Below are 21,515 nucleotides of genomic sequence, written 5' to 3'. Positions count from 1 at the left end.
GTGGAGCTCAATTTGATCAATTGGGTGGATATCTTTAGCAAGAACTTCAAAATTGGTCTTCAAGTAATCAGCCATGGACTGTGGCTGTTGTACTGTTGGCTTCAAGAAGCTCATCTACATTTTTCCCTCTTTGATGTCAAAAGTTGACATCAACCTTGTTTAATTTGTGGGAGCCATTTTCATATATTTGGCATAGGTTTGAGCTTTGAGCTGCTCATTCCTAGTCTTGATTTCTTTGTACCTTTCCTTCAAATCCTAGCTTTTCTCTGATGCTACTCTAAATGATGACACTTCCACACTTGGTTGCCTACTTAGTATTTGAGTTTGAGAAGCAGATGGTGTCTCTCCTGCTACTGTGGTCTGTACTGTGTCACTTCTGGTTTCTTCATACTCCTGCTTGGACAGAGGATTCAATCTTGTCCTTTTAACATATGCCTGATCTAGTGGCACTGTTGAAGGACTAGCCTCACTCCTGCTTCTTTTTTGATTTTGTTCCTCATTGAGAGGAGTTTGTAATACTGGAGGATTGCCCATGTTTGTTTCAGTTTGGGTCAATTCCTCAGAAATGCTCAGTGACCCTGAATCTTTCCTTGGTTCTGAAGTCTCTAGTTGCCCTGATGTCTTTGGTTGTACTGATGTTTTTGCACTGTGCTCCTGTGTTGGCCTTTGTGATGAATCTTCAGGCACCTGTTCAAAGGAATCTATATCAAGTCTCTTTTCTAAATCTTTCATAACATTCTCTACTTCAACTTGTGTGCTATCTGGTTCTATAAGTGTTCTCTCCACCCATTCATTTCGATTTGCATATTGTTCTATCTCTGTAATTCTATGATGAATGTAGGGGGATAGTTTATGTTTCTGTCTTCTGTCACATATGAAGCTGTGGGGATCATAAATCCATATGAAACTTTTCTTCAATCTCATTTTCTCAAGGGTTTCCTCTGCTTCCTGCCCTGCTTTTCTGTTGTTGCAAATGAATGGTCCTAAGTGGTCTTTTATCCTTAATTGGGCTTTCTTCTTTGCCTTCATGAAGTGGATTTCATTGGAGTTGATAATTTGCTTGTAGTATTCTAGGGCAAATAATCTCATGGGAAGGTAATTGGGTAGCTTGAAGGGAGGCAATTCACATCCATAAATCCTAATCTCGGTATGGTTCTGGTATAAATACCAGTCCCCAACCTTGTATTGTTTAGATAACTGTAGAATTCTTTTGATATCATCACTAATTCTGGGAGGTGGACTTCCTATCAACATGGTAGTGACTGGATGCACAAAGTTATCAATGAAATCTATATAAGGATATGGAGAAGAAGGTGAATTATGAAAAATGGAAGTCCAAAATATGATTGACCTAGGGTTCCCTCTAGTGTCAAGCTTTTGCACAGAGAAAGGGAATTTGTCACTCTGATAATAAAGGAAAAGATGATAAAGAATTGAAGAATATTTAAAGACTCTCTCATTCTCTAATCTCATGAATTGGTCATGCATCTTGTCAGCAAGGAATGTGGCATAGTCAAATTTGGATGCAGGAGGTTGACCAGGGGTGTTACACTAAAATTTGTCACCATGACTATTTGTAGTCAGTATGGCTCCATCAATAACCATACTGTCCTCCTTGGCAAGTCTTATGCCTCTGCTCCTCATGTCAAACTCCAAAAAGAGAGAAAGCCTTTAAAAAATCAATATAACTCTGGTTCCGCACTTTCTCTTACTCTTACCTGCGGGCACGCACCTCAAGTACATAATACCTGCGTACTTGTACACTCTGTCTGTAAAGGGGTGGGTGCGTACCCCTGTAGAAGTCAAAAGGTGCAAGTTTTACTTCAAAAAACTTACTTGCGGTCGATTCTAGAGCATTCTAGAAGATGGTTTGACGTGGATTGAGTGCCTCCAGATGGTTCATGCATCCCAATGAAAGAGGAACTTATCCCATGAAGAGGGGAGCTATCCCTTTGAAAGAGGGGCTTATCCCATTGATGGTGGACCTCTTTAACTTCCTCCAAAGCATTATAAATACAGGCATTGGGCCAGAGGCAAGGGAGGTTGAAAGCTGAACATTCCTAAGGGTAGATGCTGCTGAAATTAGGACTCCCTTATAGAGCTTGAGAGGAGAGATCACATTCCTTTCTTAGCTTCATTTGGAAGTGGGTGAGCTGATCAAAGTAGAGGAGAACTCTTGCTGGACCCTGGGAGGGACCTGCACAACACCAAGGCATTGGTTGTAAGGTTTCTTTTGTTTCCAATTAATACAATTAAGTTCATTTTTCTCAACAAGTTGTTATATATAATTTGTTTCATAAACTCCTTGGTCTTTATGATGAATATGTTTTATTATATGAGTTATTCAGGTGCTATGTAATCGTTTGCTTGTTTGTGTATGCAGGCTTCAAGGAGAGGAGCTCATCTGGATCGAAGAGGCTTGGCCACTACAAACAACGTTGGACTAAAGGTAAGCCTTAAACACCTGGTTGCTTTTATTTTAAATGCATATTTAGGGAAAGATAGTGCTTGATTGTTTTGTTTGTCACTAGAAAAGCCTTAGTTTCTAGGGAGGTCGGTTTTGTTCGCAAAATTGACTCTTTCCGCATGACAAAATGGCGACTCCGCTGGGGAATCGATGGATTTGATTGATTTCTCTTTTGATTGATACTTTGATTTGAGAAACATTGATTTCTTTCTAGTTTTTGACTGATTGACTATGAATTTGGGTAGAATAGCTTAGGATTGAGTTAGTTTTTTATTTTTCTTGTTTTTGAGAGAAGTACGCACCCTCTGAGTTAAGCACAGTGCGTACCTGTACGCACTTCTGCTTTGCACACAGAGCGTGGCCGCACCTGTGCAAACGGGCTGCCTGCGTACCCTGTCAAAAGTTTAGAAAATTTCAATTTTTTCCTTTTTTACCTATTAGATCTTGTTTATAGCTTATTTTTTGCTGCCCAGATCCACTGGTTACCTGTCAGAAGTTTTCATCTAGGCTTGTTTCATTAGCATCAAGGGTTTTAGTGAAGTTCATAGAAATTCTAGCCCTAGGTTTGATTTTTGTATTGGTCTTGTAGTGACTCTGGATTTAGAAGTTGTAGAAACCTTGGATATCCCTGGTCTTTTCAGTCTTCTTAGGAGTTAGACCATTCGTAAAATCCACCTTTGTTTAAGAAACCTACCGTTGTGTTGTCTCTTTGCGGAATTTCGAGAAGGCTTGTTTGTTAAGATGTGAATTTCTTTCTTAAGAAAAATAACAAGAGCTTTTTATTTTTGCTTTTGACTAATTTATGATTCTGCATGAATTAGTCCTTGGTTGAATTGTAACTGAGTAAAACAACCTGGAATTATATTTTGTAGGCTTTTACCTCATTGGATTTGCTTTTAGGTAAATTTCTCTTAGATTTTCATAGATCTTAAAATTGATTTTTGTTAAGTAGTTTTACATGCTTTGTTAAAATAGGAAAAATACAAAATCTCTTTTGAAGAAAGTTTGTTTTAGTAGCGTTTGAAGTCTTTGAAAAAGAGAAAGGAAGTTTTCGTGAAATAATTAGTGGTCTTGTGTTGTGTGCTTTGGAAAAGATAAAGAGATTTTTTCTTTGATTTTCATTGCTAAGAAAGTTGTCTTTATAAATTTTGCATTCTCCAACTCTCTTAGCTAGGGAATTCATTGAAAAGGAAAGATTGTTTTTTCATCCTAGGTGCATCTTTTTAGTGGATTTGAGTCGAGTCTACACATCATAAGTTTCATCTCCGCTACCTTTTGTCCTAAAGAAAAGCCATAAAAAATAACGCTTAAAGTAAAATTAACTTAGTAACTTTTTATTTACTAGGGCTTTGATACACCAACATAGATCAGGCTAGTGTCTTGGAGTAGGAGAGTAATTCACTCTCCAAGACAGTAAAAACAAACAAGTAGCTTATCTTGCGGTAGGATAAATCCAATTGTTACATTTATGCTCTAGGAAAGCTCCTCTTAAAGGAGAAGCACGAGATCGTGTTCGAACCAGTGAGGGGATCAATCCTCCTTCATTGGGAACGACGCCATATATGCACGTACTACAAACGGTAAACCTCGGATTAACCATTGTCGAGGAGCCTGGGGTCACTTGTCGGTAAACCTTGGATTATTGTCAAGGAGCCGGCAAGGGGATTGAGCTTGTTACTCTGCCCTTGCGTGCGTATCGGATCGTAGACTGTTCCCCCAGGTATATTTGTTGCTGTTGGTGACCTTAGTGACTATTATCTTTAGGATTCTTCCTAAGGTGACGGTGGAGGGAAGATCCCACTGTACCTGGAGCAGACGTCGGCTAGACTCACTTGGATTTTCTGGGGGGTTCACTTCACTCGAGACGGTTATTAGTGGAGGAACTTGTGCCAGTCTATTCATTAAGCAGGTTGCCGGGGTAACTGTTCCACCCGCCATTTCTGTATTGAACTCTGCGATGTTGGATTTCATCACCAACTAGCGTTTTCAGTACGGAAAGTTACTATTTGTGTGTGGTTTGATGCCCTAGATTCTTTAGGCGTGTGATTCGAATTTGTTTGGTTCTTTAGAGACTTTAGGCGGTTTTCTTTGAGATTTTACTTTGTTTGCGTGTGTAGTAGTTAAAAGTTTTTAGCTGTGGCTGAATTACCAAGACAGTCCCGTAGACTTCGGGGCCAGTCTCCTGAGGTTGTAACCGTGGCTGATTTGTTGAGGAAGTCCCGTAGACTTCGGGGCCAACCTCCTGAAGAAGTCCCGAGCCATTACGAAGGTTTGAAAGTCCTCGTAACTCCTAGTGGCAGTAAAGTTGGGTCACCTGAAGAAGGAGAGTCTTCGTTGGTTGTTCATCCTGATTACTAAACTCTAGAAACAGGTTATAATCCTGAAGCTATTTCAGTTTCCGAACTTGCTGGTAGCTTTTCATCTACTAGTGATATAGGCGAAGAACCTGAGATATCTGAACCTGTTACTCCAACATCGGGGTTTGTCTCTCCAACTTCTAGTGCTCCTAATTCACCTAGGGTAGAAAGAGTAATCACCGAAAATCTTCCTTCTGGTTTGATAGCTATTGAAGAACTTGCTCCGGAAGAAGAAATAGGCATCCCTATCCCTGAAAATCAACCTGTTATTGATCTAAGGGAGCGTGAATCAATTTTTTACAGTCCACCTAGAAGTACTACTTGGTATCTTTCTTTAACTAATTATTTGGAAAACCCAGGGTTAAGTTTTTCACCACCTCGTGCTCCTTATCAACCTAGGGGTTTTTATACTCCCATAAATATGTCAGGTCAGTCGTCCATGTTTACTCAATCGTCTGAATCTTTTTTGTACGATGGTCCTTCCGTTCCCTTTGGGTATCAGTCACTTTCTGGTACTTTTTCGGGAGCATCTCCTCAACCCATTGAACAAGGGTTATTCACTGGAAGCAATGGTGCAAAGCCGTTGAGCATAGAAGACATTCTTATGATGTCATGTTCTATTCCCAATTCTCAACCTCAAGGTGGCCAGTTACCGCCTGGGGGGCAGCCTCAATTAACGCCTGGGGGGCAACCTCAAGGTACAAAATTTGCATCTGGGGGGCAACCTCAAGGACAGTACGTGCCTACGGTGCATTACGTTCCTCAAGGTCAACCCCAGACTCAATATGTACCCCAAGGTCAACCCCAGTATCAATTTATACCTCAAGGTCAACCCCAGTATCAGTACATGCCTCAAGGGTATCTACCCCAAGGTCAGTACTCGAACCAAGGTTTCCAACCACCCCAAGGTCAATCTTATGTTCAAGGAACGGGAAATGTACCTTTCAATTATCAATCCTACCCTCAACCCGGTTTTGGATCTCAATATTCTCAACCTGTTATGGGTCAGTACCCCGGAATGAACATAGTGTGGGATCCATCGCAAATTCAACAGGTGTTGCAGCCAAATGTACAGTTGTCATCTCAAACTGGACAACCCTTAGTTTTTGGTTCACCCCAGCAACCAGTCCAGTCTAATATTCAAACTTCTGTACCTTTGGTAGTTTCTCAGTCTGGGCCTATTGCGCCTAGTACTCCATCTCAAACGACTGCTGCAACTGCCGCAACATCTGTTCAATCTACCCCACCTACTTCTGGAGTATCGACAGCTCCGGTTTCTACTGTTCCTGTATCTACTCCTCAGACATCTTTACCACCGTCTGGATCCACGATTCAAACTACGGTTCAGATGCCTGTAGGAAAACCTGGTTTAAGTACGGTTGTCACAAGTCAACCACAATTCACTTATCAACCATACCAGGGACAGTACCAATTCGGTCCTGCTGTCTAACAGCCAGTTTATCAGTATCAACCGTATCCTGGGTACACTTATCAACAACCACAACAACCCCAGTACGGTCCGGTTAATCCTGGTTTTCCAGGAGGATACAATATCCCGAATGCGATTCCTATTCCTAGTTATCCTGGATATCCTCCTCCTGGGGCTGGTCTCATGACCCAGAGTTTTAGGGATCCTAATCGGCAGCTACTGTTTATCGCAACTTTGGACTTACCAGACTTGTCGCGCCTAACGAACGATCCAATTAATTATCTTCCATTTTGGCCGCTAATGCCGAACAAGTTGCTCAGTGACATTCCCAAGTTCGAAGGTAAATCCGGAGAGGACCCGTCGAACCATGTGATGACTTACCACCTCTGGTGTGCGTCTAACTCCATCACAGATGATTCGATCCGCTTACGTCTTTTCCAGCGCACTCTCATTGGTCTTGCGGCCAAGTGGTATATTGAGTTATCACAGGCCTCTTTTTATAATTTTAGTCAGTTAGCTACCTCGTTTTTAACTCATTTTCAGTTGCCGGTCAGATATGATAATGGCACGGAGTTACTAACTTCATTAAAGCAATCGACGTCCACTTATATTTCCGATCATATTCATGAATGGAGACGTCAAAGGCGGTTAGTGAAAGTTTTTATTCCGGATCAAATCTTGGCTGAGTGGTTTGTAAAATCTTTGTTGCCAAGGATCACTGAAGATGTTGCTAAAGCCGGAGTTGTTACTGAGGAGCAAGTGATTTCTCAAGCACAGTACCTTGACTTAGTTTATACTCAGTCAGGTACGTTACACGAAAAGATCCCCGATCTTCCCAAGTCAAATCAAATCGCTGCAGCTCCTTCGGGATCTCATGCCGCTGATGGTATGATTGGTACGGTTAACACTAAAAGTAAGAAGAAGTCTTCCAAGAATTCTTCTCCTATCATAACCTTGCCTGATTCCCCGACAAGAGATTCTTCTGCAGAGGTTTCCGCCGATGTTCACGTTGTAGAATCATCTACGACTAAATCAAAATCCGGTGGAAAGAACAAAGGAAAGAAGAAGAATAAAGCAGACAAAACTCCAAAGGAGAAAACTGAAAAATTGGAATCCAATGATGAAAAGTGCAAACCTCGTTATCCATGTCTCATTTGTGACGAAGAACACTTTACAAGAGACTATCCACATCGAACTCCTGCTGTTTTGAAGGATCCATTTCCAAATCAAGATAGCAAGATGATAGGTTCTTCCTCGAGTGCCAATGCAGAACCCATATTGATGATGTCCCATGTAAGGATTGCGACTCGATCACAAGATTATGGTAGTAAAAGTCCTGTTGATGGCAAAGAAGCAGAATCTTCTCATTCTAATCCATCAACCTCAGCTCCCGGTTCCGATCCACTACAGATTAAGAAGCCTAATCCAGACTTAGTAGTCAAACCGCCCCCCAAGGGTATACTTCGAAAGTTTGCTTTCAATCCACATGCGAGAGCGGCCCAGAATTATAACATTGTTGAGGACTTAGCTGTTTCACCCTCAGCAATGTCGGCTTTGGAAGTGCTGCAATCATGCCTAGCACAGCGTAAATTACTTTTGTCGGCTATCGGAGCTGTTGATGTTCAGGACCCGAACCTAATAATCTTTGATCTGGAAAATAGTACACCGCGTTTACCTCATCAGATGGCTTTCCAGATCCCAGTGATAGTCAAAAACAGGCCTATTCATCGGACTGTAATTGATGAGGGAGCTTCAACATGTATTATGTCGATACAGTGTTGGAGATCGCTTGGTTCTCCTTCACTAAATCAATCCCCGACAATTCTTAAGGCCTTTGATGGCTGTGGGTTTCATCCTTTTGGCATTCTACAAAATTTGCCTATAGGGGTTGAAGGAAAAACCGTTAGTCTAGATGTGGAGGTGGTTGATGCCCCTCTAGACTACAACCTTCTCTTGGGTCGAAGTTGGTCTTACGCTATGACAGTGATCATTTCATCGGTCTTCCGAGTAATAAAGTTCCCACATAATGGAAAGATCGTAACAATAGACCAGCTGCCTTACTTTTCATCTGACCCAGCCTCTTCAGAGAGTATTCAGCATGTCGGTAGAACGACTATCCCATATAAGGATGTTGGAGTAGGATTAGTTAAAGATGCCGGTTTACTGGGAACTTTTCCTTTTCCTCCAATCAACGCATCATCTTCATTTGCAACCATTCATATGATTACATCAGACACTATTTTTTATGACAATCCTTGGATCGTTCCTTCTGAATCTGAAATAGACTCATTTGGTAATTTTATGCCTTTGAGTCCATATGAAATTGCCTATGAAGCCGTGCAGTCTTTTACCGACCCGTGTTCAACCGAAAAAGACTTAATGAATGTGGTCTGTGAGGAATCACTTTTCACATCAACCTCGGATTTAACTACGTTTTCTGAACTTGTTCACTCTGATGAGCAAATTCGTGAAATCCTATGTGTAGATGATTTACCATGGGAAGATCTCCATCACAGATCTTCGTTTTTACCTGAGGATGATCGTTTTGAAAATGATTTCTCATCAATCTTTACGACTGAATATGTCAAGGAACCTCAGAATCCAATGGAACATCCCGATTCAGAGTTAAATTTGGGAAACATCTCTCGAACTATTCCCATTGACATTTCAGTTAAGCCTGGAATTGTTGAGAACATTCATATAGGTGCCTCGTGTACAGATGACAAAATTCAAATATATAAGGCCCTATTTCAAGAATTCCGCGACGTGTTTGCCTGGTCCGGAGCAACTTTTCAAAGGGCGATGTCTTATGCGTTTCATGACATCAAACACATTGTGCAACCGTATCTCGATGATTTGCCCGCTCATTCATTACATCGAGCTGATCACCTCATCCACTTACGTGCAATGTTCATGAGGTGTAGGCATTATCGTATTCGGTTGAACCCACACAAATGTGTCTTCTGTATAGAAACGGGTCGATTACTGGGATTTGTAGTTTCGAAAGCGGCATTCGGGTTGATCCCTCGAAGGTCGAAGCTATTATCAATTTGCCTCCTCCTTCGAGTCTTCGCCAACTCCAAAGTTTGCAGGGGAAAGCAAATTTTTTACGATGATTCATTCCTAACTGCGCTGAGATTACAAAGGGTTTTACACGGTTGTTGAAACAGAACGCTCAATTCTCTTGGGATGAGATAGCTCAGAAATCTTTTGATGCACTCAAGCACGCGTTGACCCATGCACCGTTGCTGCATCCTCCCGACTACAACCAGGATTACTTTTTGTATCTCGCCGCCTCCCATTCCACCATTGGAATGGTCTTAGTTCAGGAAGATGAATTCAGAACGGAACATGTGATATATTACCTTAGTCGAACGTTAAACCCAACTGAGCTAAAATACTCACATGTGGAGAAATTGGCATTGGCAGCCGTTCAAGCTGTCCAACGTTTTCGTCACTACATTTTACTACGTAAAACTACAGTCATTTCGGATTGCAACCCTATGATCTACATTTTGACCAAACAATTGCTAGGGGGAAAGTACTCTAAATGGATTGTTATCCTGCAAGAGTTCGACGTGGAGTTTGAGAAATCTAAGTCTAAGAAATCTTTAGTTTTTGCAGAGTTAATGTGTGACTTCCCGCGTGCTGACATGGAAACTGTGGCAGAGGAGCCCATTACAGACAAATCTTTGTTTCTAATCAGCACTTTAGATCCGTGGTATGGGGATATCATCGTCTATTTCCACACCCAATCCTTTCGGCCCGAAGTTTCAAAGTCGGAACATCAGAAAATTCGATTCCAGTCCCAACAATACAAAATTATTGGAGATACTCTTTATCGCCGTGGGGCGGACTCTATTTTTCGATGTTGCTTAACTCACGAAGAGGCTGAAAGGGTTCTAAATGACTGTCACTCTGGAGCGTGTGGCGGTCATATGTCTGGGTATGCCACAACCCAAAAGATATTGCGCGCTGGCTACTTCTGGCCGTCCTTGTTTAAAGATTGTATTACTGCGGTCCGAAAATGCCACAACTGTCAAGTGTTTGATCGAAAGATGCGCGCTCCACCTACTCCTCTCCACCCTATAATTTCAGTTGGTCCTTTTGCCAAATGGGGTATCGATTTTATTACATGTAACCCTCACTCGGCCGGGGGGCATGCGTATATCATCCTTGCGGTAGATTATTTTACTAAGTGGGCCGAGGCGATGCCTACATTCGAGGCAGATGGCAAGATAGCTGCAATTTTCGTGTTCAATCATATAATTGCTAGGTTTGGTGTCCCACAAGCGATAATCACTGACCATGGGCGCCATTTTCGAAACGTTATGATGACAGAACTTACAGGCCAGCTTGGTTTACGTCACGATAGCTCAACTCCTTATTATCCACAAGCGAATGGTTTGGTTGAGTCCATCAAAAAAGTTTTAGTTATCATGATCCGACGAATCATTGGTATTCATTGGTCGAATTGGCATAACATGTTATTTTCAGCGCTTTGGGCGTACGGAACCTCAGTGAAAACATCAACAGGGTTCACTCCTTTCCAACTAGTTTATGGTTTGGAAGCTGTGCTACCCATTGAATGCGAAATCCCGTCACTGCAAATGGCCATCGAGTTACTTCCAGCTACTTCCGAAGAGGAAAAGCGTTTATTATACTTAGCTCAATTAGATGAGAATTGACGTGATGCTGCATTGGCGATCGAGACTCACGCAAAACATATGAGAATTGACGTGATGCTGCATTGGCGATCGAGACTCACGCAAAACGTATGAAAGCTCAGTATGATCGAAATGTGACCCCTCGAAATTTTTCGGAAGGAGATCTAGTGTTATTGTATGATCAAGCTAATGATAAATTAGGTGTTGGAAAATTCGTTCCTATGTGGCATGGGCCCTATATTGTCAAGCGAAAGCTAGCAAAAGGGGCCTATGAGTTGGTAGACTTTGACGGGGACTCTTTAGGTAAACCCAGAAATGGTCTTTACTTGAAGAGGTATTATGCCTAAAAGATGGGTATGGAGAATTTTTAGTTAGGTTAGTTTTTCTTTCTAGCTGGTGTGTTTGTTAGTTTAGACAGTGTGCTTAGCTTAGAGAGTGTGTTTTCGTCGTTATTTCTGCTTATCTTGGTTTTACTCTTGATGTTGCAGATGTCGATGCCTCTCCAAACATACATTGGTTTCGCTGATGGTGCTTGTCGTAGTACACGGAATATCTCTTCCGCAGCTTGGGTTATCTATTCGCCCTCTGACGAGTTAGTTTCTATGCATGGGGTAAGCCTCGGTCAAACAACAAACAACATTGCCGAGTACAGTGCAGTGATTGAGTTATTGTCCGAATCTATTTCATTTGGGATTCGGAGTTTGATAGTGAGGTTAGATTCTGAACTCGTTGTATTGCAGCTTAATAGAGTGTATGCCATTAGAAATCCAGTGTTATTAAGGTTATTTTTGAGAGTGCGTCTCTTGGAACGTGAGTTTGATTATATTGAATATCAGCATATTCCAAGGTCTTTAAATACATTAGCAGATGCAATTGCTTCTCGAATGTTAAATAGACATTTGCAATAATCATACATGTAAATTTAAAACCATTCCATAACATGATTTACAAGATAAGTCGGTAATAATGATATATATATATATATATATATATATATATATATATATATATATATATATATATATATATATATATATATATATATATATATATATATAGGAGTGTGTCAAAAAATACATCGTCTTGGATCATAGGTTGAAAAACACCTTATGATCGGCAAAAATGATAAGTACAAAAAACCAAAATGTCACATGTGTCTACAAAACGACCATCCAATCACTGGTGATGATCTCTATATGACACCACTGTACGAGCCACCCTACACAAGAACCTCCTAAAAGGTCCTGGGACCCCGACTACATAGCGCTGAAGCCTGATTGGAATATCATCTATGGTAGTCTCCGGTATATCTGCTGTAAGACGCTCCAGGTCACTTTCCAACTCAGCCAAAGTCTCTGTGGCCTCCTCCTGTGGGGCCGGTGCCGCTGCAGCTGGTAGTCTCCTCTCGTAATGCCAGAGATTGGCTGGACGTCGTGGGCCTACATCTGCATTTTGAAAATCATTACTATCAGTTTTGAGACGATATAAAACAAACAAAAATAATAGATAGTTTAAAAAACTTGTGAAAAATGAAGTTACCTGTATCATCCCATTGTTCTCCCGGTGGAAGAACCATGTCCGGATCTCCACGAAAATCAACTCCGGCATAAGGAAAATCCTGTATAGAAAAGACCTGGTTTTCTAACCAGCGAAAGTACTCCGAAGTAAATCGGACGACCTCCGTCCCCTCATCAGGATGACGGGCCATAACCGCAACCCATCGCATCAATTTGGGCTCTCGAGGAAGCCCAACCTCAACAGTGAGCTGCTGTGGGATCAGCATCGGAACCCTCTCTAAGCCAAAACTCACAACTAAAGCCCCATAACCAAAGGTCTTTAGCTGTCCGTTTTTGGCTCTAGTCAGTTGGCCTTTTACATTGGCCAACACAGCATCACACCAGTTGAAAATGGTACCTCGATAGCAATCAATTGCCATCTGCATCTGGGATCCAGTGGCAATGTGTAAAGCGGCAGCCCCACAAAGTCTGGTAACTGTAAAGGCAATCACCATAAGTTCAGGACGGGATATAGTTTTGATCTCTATCCCCTTCTCCTGAGACTGAGTGTTACACCACTCTAGTCGGAGACTAGCGACAGACTGGCCACCTGGCCTAGTCCCGAACAGAGTCAAGTGTTCGCCTCTCTTGGGCAAACCAGTGATAAAGTAGATATCTGCCGGCTCCATCTCAAGCTGGTGCCCTCCAATATAAAAACACTGGTCCTGAACGTTCCATCTTTCTACCAGCCACTCTAGAAAGCTCAATTGGGCCCTCATGCCAGGTATGGCCCAAAATTTATAAAGGCCGCATGCCTTCAAAGCATCAATTGACGGTTGATGATTAATGATGGCCAAATCAACATCTTCATGCTCTCTCTCGCGCCAATCGAGCATGGTGAACAATCTACATGCCATGAAACATCCATTAGATTCCATAAAATCAAAAAATTTTGGCCCATTTTGGAGAATTTAGGTTTTAAAAACTCGTTGCGCGGGGTACGCACCCCGCCTTTAGGAACAGAGCGTAGATACGCAGGGTCCCTGAAGGCAGGGTGCGGACCCCTGACATTTTTCCAACTGAGAAAATGTCGGGGTCTGCGGATCCCTAGTGTGGTGCCTGCGTACGCCGAGAGGCGGTTTTTGAAACCATAAAACCTCCCAAAAATGAAATCTGGGGCCTTAAAAAGAATTCTAAACGGATGAAATTGAAGAGGAGGATGTTGTAGATTACCTGGAAGAGACGGCGTTCGATTTCGATGGTCGGATTCTCCGCAATGTCCACAGGAAGTTTCTTGCCAAAAGCCCTTTTTCTCTCCTCAAATAGTAAAATGGTAAAAATGAATTGGTAAAAGCCCTTTTTATAGGTTTTTTGGGTAAATAAATGGTAAATTTGTTTATTTTTCACCATGAAAAGGTATTTTTCAAAGTATTTTTATCTATCTTCAACAGGTATGAGTAATGTGTTGGTTTTTGTGCAAGATAAAGGATTTTCAGGGAAAATTGTCATTTTTTACAAACAAAAACATCAGAGTCATCTTTAAGCTCTTTTCTGACTCCTAAAATGTGAAAAGATTGCCGAGTTTTCTTTTTAGCTCGTTAAAACAGGATTAAAAAGACGGTCCTCTTACAGCCCTTTTCTAACCGTAAAAACATGAAAAGATTGTCGGATTTTTGTCGTTTCAAATTCGATATTGGAAATAAAATGACGTGTCCTTGATCGCTTTCTACTTTTCAGATCAGAGACACTAATCATGAAAGTACTCCTTGGTCGTAAAGATCAAGCGGTTCTCTCAAGTATTATTTTATACTTTTTCGGGCTTGGGAGACACAAATTTACGAAAAAGGTCAACCCTGGAGTCTTCTTAAGTTTTTCAGACTCTCTAAAATTGAAAAACGCCGAGTTTCTCCTATACTGGACTCGTTAAAATTTCACAGTAAAGGACCTATTCAATTACAAACAGGAACGAACCACTCATTCTTAGGGTTCGAATTTAAACTAAGTTGGACTCATCCGAAGGATGAGCTTATAATCAAGCAAATGTTATCCTCCTCAAGCTTGTAAAAAAATAAAGAGGTACTTGCCAGAAATGGTGGGGGAAAAGAGAGGAAAATGAGCCTATTTGTTATACTTTGTCTCAGAAAAACCTTATCACCACTCTTGAACACGACACTTTTCATTCACCTGGGTTGGGAAATCCTTTGCCTAACAGTTGATCAAACCACATTGAAAGTCTTCAGCCGGTTTCCGGGTATTAACTTTGGGACAATTGTCACCAAACCATCTGTAGTGTCGTTATGTGTTCAAGAGGAGTCTTGCAAATAAACCATTCATCTGCAAAATATCTGTTATCCATCTTGACCATCCCTGAGTTAGTCCTTACAGCTCCATTTCTTCAACTTGATCTATGATTTCGTGTTGTGGGCTTGCCTGCAACGGGTCGCTTTCTATCGACATCAGCACATTATCTAGAAAGATGATCTCGGAATCATCAGTACCTTGAAATCTGCATGCCTCAATGGCAGGTTTCTCGCCTTTGACGACAGTTTACATCATTGACTTTCGATCGAAGGATTCCGTGACATGTTCGACATCAACACATCTACTCACATCTCATGGATTGTACTGGGTACTTTGAGAACCATTAACATCACTGGTGGTCTCTCTCACACTTGTTAACAATTTACATCATTGACTGGTAATCAAGTGGTTTCTACCATGTTCGACATCAACTCATTTATTCGCATGGTTAGAATCGTACTATTTCGAGAAGCAGAAATGAAGACCCTGGATCTAGTTTCCGCCATCCAGGCTGCGAGGAGTTTTGTATTCATTATACAGTAGACTAATTATAAACAGATGGCTATGTCCATACTGTGTCTACATGTGTCTATGATTATGATGTATTGCGAAATCATTCCTATATCAGAGCAGTAGTTAGTTTGTTAGTTAAGTTTTTGATCTGAGTATGGGAATGCCTACCTCAGCGATGATATGATCTCATATGTGTATTTTGTGTTGAATATTTGCAGGTTCTGACTGGGCTCTCCATAAGATAATCCTCGAAATGATAAAGTGCTTCACCCTTCCTAGATGATATAAAACCCTGATCTACTACAGACCTCGCACTTTAGGGGGCAATCTGTTACACTAAAATTTGTCACCATGACTATTTGCAGTCAGTATGGCTCCATCAATAACCATACTGTCCTCCTTGGCAAGTCTTATACCTCTGCTCCTCATGTCAAACTCCAAAAAGAGAGAAAGCCTTTAAAAAATCAATATAACTCTGGTTCCGCACTTTCTCTTACTCTTACCTGCGGGCACGCACCTCAAGTACATAATACCTGCGTACTTGTACGCTCTGTCTGTAAAGGGGTGGGTGCGTACCCCTGTAAAAGTCAAAAGGCGCAAGTTTTACTTCAAAAAAATTACTTGCGGTCGATTCTAGAGCATTCTAGAAGATGGTTTGACGTGGATTGAGCGCCTCCAGATGGTTCATGCATCCCAATGAAAGAGGAACTTATCCCATGAAGAGGGGAGCTATCCCTTTGAAAGAGGGGCTTATCCCATTGATGGTGGACCTCTTTAACTTCCTCCAAAGCATTATAAATACAGGCATTGGGCCAGAGGCAAGGGAGGTTGAAAGCTGAACATTCCTAAGGGTAGATGCTGCTGAAATTAGGACTCCCTTATAGAGCTTGAGAGGAGAGATCACATTCCTTTCTTAGCTTTATTTGGAAGTGGGTGAGCTGATCAAAGTAGAGGAGAACTCTTGCTGGACCCTGGGAGGGACCTGCACAACACCAAGGCATTGGTTGTAAGGTTTCATTTGTTTCCAATTAATACAATTAAGTTCATTTTTCTCAACAAGTTGTTATATATAATTTGTTTCATAAACTCCTTGGTCTTTATGATGAATATGTTTTATTATATGAGTTATTCAGGTGCTATGTAATCGTTTGCTTGTTTGTGTATGCAGGCTTCAAGGAGAGGAGCTCATCTGGATCGAAGAGGCTTGTTGGACTAAAGGTAAGCCTTAAACACCTGGTTGCTTTTATTTTAAATGCATATTTAGGGAAAGATAGTGCTTGATTGTTTTGTTTGTCACTAGAAAAGCCTTAGTTTCTAGGGAGGTCGGTTTTGTCCGCAAAATTGACTCTTTCCGCATGACAAGGGGTAAAAATAGTCATGAAGGCTAAGGTCAATTCATCTACATACTCACTGGTGGTGAAACCCATAATGCAAGAAATCATGGTAACAATATATTTTCCCAAATCAGTGAAAAAGCATGACATGTAGGGAGGGGGGTCTTTTGGCATGTGCTTCTTATCAATGAAAGTCTGACAAACTCTGCTAATTTCAGAACTAGACATCTTGGTAGATTTCTCAAGTAATTCTGCAATGGAAAGGGGAGTGAGGTTCTGGTCAGGCTGTAATTGCAACATCTCATTAATAGATTCGGCTGTAATGGTGAAAAGGATTCTTTGGTCCGGGGACATGACAACTCTTAGATTGGGGTTGTAGTTTGCATGGCATTAGTGGAAAATATCTGGGAAAATGTGAATGGAAGGGAATTGGTACTTTGGTAGATTTGATTCCCAAAGACCTATGTTATCAGAATGGTTCAAGTAATTGTCTCAGTACCTGCTGTAGAATTTCAAGGGGCTATCATCAAAAGTAAGGTCTTTGATTTGAAAATCTTTATCAGCCAAGGGGAGGTAGTCCAAATGCCTGTGGGGAGTGGTGATTGGAGCAACGCTTAGGGAAACAAGAGCTTCCATCCTTGGTTCTTGTGTTTTCAAGGAAGAAAGTTGGGGGTTTTCAAGGAATTTCAATAAAAACAGGTGCTTGGGGAAGCTGGGGACTAAGAAAATAGCTTAATTGTACTGAATAATTTGGGTTTAAATAAATTTAGTGGAAATTCAGTACGAAAACAGGGTTTCTGGGAGGGAAATGCGGTAAATACCTGTTTTTGGTCGACTATCTAGACAAATGGTTACAATGAAGGCTTTTCACGGTGCGCACAGTGGTCCGCAGTGGTCTAGAGTTTAGCAACTGATGGCGGTTGACGATTGGAAGTCAGTTGCTGGACTGGACATACTATGTGCATGCATGGAAGGCAGAAGTCACCTTCTCGGGAAAAAAGGGAAAACAATGAACATTTTTGTTTTTATGTACAAAGTCAATGATTTTTGGTAGGTGAATGAAAATGACAGTTGGCGGTAACTAATTGATGGGACACTTTATCGTTTAGTGGAGGCGGTAAACGAGAGCGGTAATGGTTTTCATCGCACTACCTTTGGGAGGTTGGTGGTTTTGGCAGAGGGTTGCACGATGCCATAAGTCGAGTGACACGTAGCACCGACGAAAAGTCAAAACCGCTCGTATCGCACAGTTAATGTTCGACCCAAAGGTCTATGCGATATGGGTGAGAGTCGTTGGATATGGGGAGGTTAATTGGACGATAGTCGACACGGGAAGTGGCGGGGAGTTAATGGAGGGGCCCGATTATAATTAAAATGACTTTAATTACATTGGGGGTGATATGATTGGCAGAGAGGTTATTAATTAATCCAAGTGATTAATTAATCCATTTTTAATGCGTCGGGGGTTTGGATTTTAATTAATAGCGATTTGATTAATTAATCCAACTGAGTTAACATTACTATGGTTTATTTTTCAAACCATCGGGAGGGTATATTTACTTTTTTGGGATTTTAATTAATTAATACAAGAAAGGGTTATTGTTTTTGGGAGTTAAATAATAATAAAAATTAAAAATTAATATGAATATGGAAAGGAAAAAGCGCTAAGTAAATGTTTCCGAAAATACATTTCATCATCCAACATTATAACTTAGGCTAAAATGTGTTTGAGGGGTTTTTATAAGGGACATTTATTTTTCCTAAGTAAAATAGTGATTTTACTTAGGAAAAGCATTTGAAGGAGATGAATGAATTATGAAGGGGTTTTAGCACTTAGGCCTTACAAGTTATTGGGCCGAGGGTCCGGTCCCTCCAGAAGTCAGAGAAATGCTCTGAGTCCCTTTAGCTTTTAGGTTGTTGGTGCTTTTAGCATTTATGAGAAATTAGTAAAATTTAGGAAAAAATGAGTGAGGAGGTTAATTAGTTTGACTTTTGTCTCTAATTTAAATGTCTTCATTGTCATCCATACTTTGTCAAAGTGATGAAAGCAAAAGATTTGAGCTTTTAACTTAACCATTCATCATACATAATTTTGCAACCAATCATCTACTTACCCACCTACACATCCTACCATTTTTACTTTTTTTATTAGGGTGCACTTGAACTGGAAAACTCTTATCAAACTTTTCTTTCCTTTTACAATGGGAATCTATCTAAGTATATCCTTATTACATCCAAGGGCTTAGATTAAACTGTTGAGCCTCCTTTTATTTACTCTACCTATCTACTTATCTGTCAAGATTAAACAGTTTGGTCAGATTTTATTCTCTATATCTATAAACATAACATTCAAAACATGGAATAACCAAGATTAAGCTATTTGGTTACCATGGATTGTGGGACAAGTAACAAGCTGCACACAATATTTATATAAAGGTGAAATAGTAGTGGCACTTGGACTTGCACACTTTCATGGTCTTTTTTCTTTTTCTTGGGGTTCATTTTCTTTCATTTTTTGACATTTTCTTTATTCATTTTTCCCTTTGATTTTTCTTTTAGGGCATATCCTCTTTACATTTTTTAACTTTTTGATTTTTTTACAAATATGGAAAACATTTGCAACAAGCAAAGGTATGTACATATTTCAGAGCTAAGCCAAGTGAATCATGATATATGAAACCTATTGGTATAGGAACATAACATATTCAACAAATATAAGTACTATAAGTAGAGAGCTAGGATTTTGCAACAATCTTTACAACTGAGTGTTTGAATATTTCTATGGTGAGAATCTTGAGTATCTTGCATATTCCAATTATTATCCACAATAGCCATTTTTGTGTGTCGACGTTTCAAGTCTATAACAAGGCTCATCAATAATATAAAAATTTAATAATTGATGAGTCTTGTTATAGACTTGAAACATCGACACACAAAAATGGCTACTGTGGTTAATAATTAGATACTCAATCTTTACAACTCTTTATTATTCTCATTAGTAACTCAATAATTTTACTTTCTCAAGTTTCTACTCTCTTAAGGTGCCTTAAAAATTTTCTACCCAGGAATTTATTTTCATTGTGAAAAGTTACCAACCGCTCCATTGTCTTATAATACCCTCTTAAGTTATGAATATAAGAGTATTGATTTTTGTTCTTCAATATTCCTTTATTTTTTCTTTGAAATTTTCCTTGTTTCTCCTATACTAAATGTAAGGGTTCTCTCAACATTCAACTATTTGAGTTTTTCTCATAATTGTTGTATAATGATAGAAATATCGTTTTTTAATTACATCTTTTTATTCAAATTCATTATGAAGAAATCCCTAAACATTTAAATCTTTCACCTTCCATGTCAACAAAAGGAGGCTAAATTCATTGTCTTGATATATTTAAACATTTTTTTCATTGAATCTTGTATATGATCTTAAGGCTGAAAATGGACGACTATCATTAAGATAAAATTGGTATACGCATTTTCTATAATAATAAAGGACATTTGGGATTCTTGAAAAATTCTTGTGTAGTAATGTCCCTTTTTAAAGGAATTAGCAAGGGTATTAGTGTTAATAAATGTTCGATTAGGGACCATAACCCTTATATTTTTTATACAAAATTTCTACTAACAATAAACCGTTCAAAAATATTTCCAGCACTAAGGCTGCAATTCCATCTTAAATTGAAAACATATCTACTATAGACTCTATAGAAAGTCCCAAGTAAAAAGCAAAATTTACATAGCAACATGGAGAGACAAATTTACAAAACACACTACATAAAGTCTCGAATCTAAAAAATAAACAACGATTATAACCATCGACATCATTCCCTCTGAGATAAAGGGTACTTTTCCGTTCATCAAGGGCAATGTAACCTTAATTTCCCAAAACTAGTTGCACGTTTCTATACCTTGAAACTCCCATAATAGATAGTCGAACACAAAGAGAGTGCACTTCCTCGCATAGAATTTCCATCGACTGTTCCATTTTTTCCTGATGTCTGAGCAGTTTTTCCTCCAGGAAGAGTTGGAACACATTCCGCTACCTTTCGACCATGTCTTCAAGTTTTTTAATGGAAACTAAAAGAGTCCAAGAAGCACTCAAAAGCATGTTGAGCTCAAGGTTGGTGTCGACATTATCTAAGGAGGCTCGAGAATTTTCCATTATAGACCAGAGACCCAACACCCAACAATATAACTTGCTGGAAAGGAAACTATAGCTTCCGGACTAAGCTGGGATGAAAATACATAAATACTCTGAAGGACCAAGGGATTCAATATATAGGCATAGTTGTAACCATTCCACAATCCAAAATACAACAATAAATCCAAAACTATTTTCGAAGTATCAACCAGATAGAGAATTGATAATTGTGGAGTGGTATCGAACAACTGATTTAATTCCATTCTACTGATGAAGAGCCTGGGTCTGCAGCTGACACGATCCCCCACAAATCCCACCAAAGGGACAATACATAAACATGACACATTGCATTTGATTTTAGTGAAAATACATGCCACTTGTTAGCCCGTTTAAAATATTAGGGAGGGAGCGAAAATATCCGTGACCAGAAATGAACAAGCCACCAAAGCCTGAGACCCACCCTCATCTAGAAACGAGCCACATAGTAAGAGTATATTGATAGAGTCAGCCATGTTTCATATCCAAAAACTTTCCCATGGTTGAGTGGATCATATATCCAATGATTGCTTCATGGGGTGCTCATTAAGACATTACAATGGGGAAGAAAAATGTCCCCTCTAACCTAACTAAAATTTAAGCCTTCAATTATCATTAAGGAATTGGGGAGATGCTAAATATATTTTCCATTTCCAAGCAATGTTACTCCATAGGAGCCTCTTTTGGCTAAGATGCTAGTTGCCAAATTCAAATGCCTAAATATATGGTAGAATTCCAATTTTTCAAATTGAGATGTGTAAATGAGAACCCTTT

The sequence above is a fragment of the Pinus tabuliformis genome, chromosome X (genome assembly GCF_031772625.1).
Source record: "Pinus tabuliformis cultivar Carrire ecotype Pingquan chromosome X, CPIR1, whole genome shotgun sequence".
In the NCBI taxonomy this organism is placed as follows: domain Eukaryota; kingdom Viridiplantae; phylum Streptophyta; class Pinopsida; order Pinales; family Pinaceae; genus Pinus; species Pinus tabuliformis.
The sequence above is the reverse complement of the archived record's forward strand: the minus strand, read 5'-3'. Positions refer to the sequence as shown.